This window comes from Sorex fumeus, unplaced genomic scaffold (assembly GCF_029834395.1).
Source record: "Sorex fumeus unplaced genomic scaffold, SorFum_2.1 ptg000073l, whole genome shotgun sequence".
Classification (NCBI taxonomy): domain Eukaryota; kingdom Metazoa; phylum Chordata; class Mammalia; order Eulipotyphla; family Soricidae; genus Sorex; species Sorex fumeus.
In genome coordinates this window covers 18,562,726-18,566,572 of record NW_026606130.1, presented here as the reverse complement: position 1 = coordinate 18,566,572, position 3,847 = coordinate 18,562,726, and the positions used below count along the sequence as shown (strand labels likewise).

At 38.6% G+C, this 3,847-nt stretch overlaps 1 pseudogene; it reads right to left on the bottom strand.

Annotated features, from left to right (window-relative positions):
- Positions 1-1,434: 1,434 nt before the first annotated feature.
- LOC130038241 (uncharacterized) lies at positions 1,435-1,671 on the bottom strand (annotated as a pseudogene).
- Between the last annotated feature and the right edge of the window lie 2,176 nt (positions 1,672-3,847).

The following is a 3,847-nucleotide window of genomic DNA, read 5'->3' as shown; positions in this document are numbered from 1 at the left end:
AGTATGTGGCTGAGCTGAAAGCAGATTTACCAGCAAGGTGCTTGAGCTTGTTTTCTGAAGTCCCAAACATATTAAGGAAAACATGGTTTGAGGGTGAATAGGACTTCCACAAAATTCAAAAGATATACCTTTGGACTTGGGCAAGATAAAGTTCAGTACTCAGCTGGGACTTGGGCTTTGTTTCCTTTGGCCTCCTTGTGAGGGCCCAGAGAGAATTGGTTGCTTAATGATCTTGAGGAGCAGGATTGCAAGTCCAGGGGTTGCAAAATTTATAAAAGATTTCGGTGCATCAGTGCTTGTACAAAAGGCACAGAGAACCTACCTAAACAAAAATACCAAGTGGATGGTGTTCCTCAGAATTAACCCATGAAAACAAATTATCCTTTTCAACACTCATCCAAGGTTTGTCATTATGTGGCACTGAGTAAGAGAACCAATTAGGGAAGCCCCAATAATATTACTGAGATTGACGTTCTTCAAACCTAAGCAGAAATAGCTGAATCTGTTTATGTGACTGTTTCTGCAGCTTGAGATTGAGATTGCAGCTTGAAAGTGGAGCATTAAAAACTAAAGGTGTACACAAGGAACATAAGTGGAAATTACTTGATGTGAACTTCAAGTAAAAGTATAATCTTCTTAAAAAATTCCAGTTTTAGCCAGCGTAGCTTCCTGAATGTTCTAGGATTAAAATAATAACATGGCTTAAAATGGAAGTTATTTTTCATTTTCCATGAATTGTATTCCTTTTCTTGATCCTCTTAGGTTATCACCAAAATTTTCTTTCTCCTGTATTTTTCCTTTTCATTAAAAAAAACTTTGTTGCTTTCTTTAGGTGTTAAATATACTCTTAATTTTATAATAAAATATTTTCAATTTATTTAAAATATTTTAAATAATTTGATAAAGATAAAAGATTATTTGGAGCTTACATTTACATTATAAAGCTTAATAATAAAATTAATTCACATGAATTTACTATTCAAGGAAAATCTAGAACATTACCAAGAACTCTAATTCATATAAATGTTTTTGTTTATTTTGGGGGGGCCACACACAAGAGTGTTCAGGGCTTACTTCTGATTCTGTGCTCAAGACAAGCTCAGAAAACTGTATAGGTTGCCAGAAATAGAATCCAGGTTAGCTATGTGCAGGGCAAATGCCATACCCACTGTACCATCATTCTGACACAAATGTAAGTATTTTTATTATACTATGCCCTCCTTTTCTCATAACTAGCTTTTATTTTAGATGTTACATTTATTGACTATTTTAAATAATTATGTGGTTGAGCCAGAGAGATAGTGCAGGGGTTAAGGTGTTTGCCTTGAAAGCCAGATTATCTTGGTTTGATTCCTTCACTGCATATGGTTGCCTGAGAACAGAGCCAGGAGTAAGCTCTGAGTATTCAAAGAGGGGTGGAGGAATCAAACCCGGGTCGGCCGGGCTGACTGCGTGCAAGGCAAATGCCCTACCACTGTGCTATCACTCCAGCCCTTATAATCTATATATACATACTAATCTATGTATATATACTAATATATATAGATAAATAATGTATTGCTTAATTTTTATTTATTTTAATTGTTAAGGATTATTGTTCTACATTCAACTGATAGAACAGCTTAAGAACAGATACTACACTTGATATTAGCCAAAAGGCCAAGAAGTGCACAATGGTAGGGTGTTTGCCTTGTGCACGGCTGGCTGGCAGGCCAACCCGGGTTTGATTCCTCCACCCCTCTTGGAGAACCCAGCAAGCTACCAAGAGTATCTTGCCCGCACAGCAAAGCCTGGCAAGCTACCCATGATGTGCCAAACACAGTAACAACAAGTATCACAATGGAGACGTTACTGGGCCCCCTCCAGCAAATCGATGAATAGCGGGAGGACAGTGCTACAGTGCTATTGCTCTACATAATCTTCCGCATTTTGTACTTTCCCCTCAACATTATTTCCACAATATATCCACTTTGCTATGAGAATTTGTATGTCATTCATTTTCAAATCTATATCTAGTGTTCCATTATATTCACATATAAAATTAATTTAATTTCAATGAGTATTTACATTGTTTCCATGTTTTTGCCATTACTATTTGTATTTCTGTAACATATCTAATAGTTTTTCTGTAACATAGTATTTCTGTAACATAAAATAGTATTTCTGTAACATATCTAACATCTAATAGTACTTGTTTGAAAATATTTTTTCAGGGTATAGATTATTGAAATGACTAGGTTGTAGGATAAGGGTATGCTCAACTTGTAAGGCAGACACATTACCACTGAACCAAGGGCCCCCTCATTTCCATTTCTTGACAATTTATGTGGCCAGGATCTCCAACATTATATTGAAGAGTAGTGATAAGACTGAAGATCCTTGTTTTGTGCCTAATCTTAGAGGCAGATCAACCTGACAGAAAAATCAGTGAGGAAACAACAATCATAAATGAGTTGGACCAGATGGGCTTAATAGAAATTTAAAGGAGCTTTTCACACCCTAAAATCTGAACATGTGTTCTTCTTTAGTGTACATAGAACATACTCCAGAATAAACCATATGTTGGTACACAAAATAAATTTATAAAACTGAAATTAACTACCTTTTTGGATCACAATGTTATAAAATTAGAAGTCAATCACTTCACTTAATCACTTAATCCCCGTTATTCATCGATTTATTTGAGTGGGTGCCAGTAACGTCTCCATTCATCCCGGTTGTGTGCTAGCGTAGCCCAATGGTATCTGTTCGTTCTAGGAACATGTAGAGCCTCAAACCGATCATTTAGGGTCTTGACGAAGAAGTCTGACCATCTTATAGGTGGGCGTCCACGTGATCTTTTGATGTCCCGTGGAATCCAATCAGTAATGGCTCTAGTCCAGCGGTTGTCTGTAAACCTCATTACGTGTCCAGCCCATCTGATTTTTGATGTCTTGGCAAATGAGACAGCGTCCCTGATTCTTGAGCGTTGACGAAGATCAGAACTCCGGATTCTATCTCTCATTTGAGTGAATCGTGATATTCCAAGCATAGTTCTTTCGATTCCTCTTTGAGAGACCCGAATAGCACTGTCATCCTGTTTTCATAGGGTCCAGGTCTCTGAGGCATATGTTAATGCAGGAAGAATAGTGGAATCAAAGAGATGTGCTCGTAGCTGGAGGTTCTTTGTCCTTTTAGTTATTTCTTCAATGCTCTTGAAGGCATTCCAAGCCGCTCTCTTCCTCCTGCGCAACTCAGGTGCCAGGTCATTCATCATGTTGATTTCTCGACCTAGGTATATATAACTGTTGCATTTGGAGATGGTGGTTCCTTTGAGAGCGAATGGAGCATCAGGAACAAGGCTGTCTCTCATAAACATTGTCTTCGTAAGATTCAGCTGTAGTCCGACCTTTCCACATTCATGGTCAAAGTCGTTCAACATTTGTGCCGCTTGGCTGATGTTTGGTGTTATTAGAACGATGTCATCAGCAAAGCGGAGGTGGTGTAGTTGCCGACCATCTATCTTCACTCCCATGTTTTCCCATTCCAGTCGTCGCATGATATTCTCGAGGGTGGCACTGAAGAGTTTTGGTGAAATGGTATCACCCTGCCGAACCCCTCTCTTGATATGGATGATTACTTCTTTGTAGAATGGTGAGATCTTGGTAGTGAATCCGCAATAGAGCTCACGAAGGATCCTGATGTATTGAGTTTGTACGCCCTGATTGGCTAGGGCTTCCATGACCGCTTCCGTCTCAACAGAATCAAAGGCCTTCTTTAAATCAATGAACGTTAGATAGAGCGGCATCTTGAACTCCCAAGATACCTCAATGAGCTTGGTTATTGTGTGGATATGGTCGATGGTACT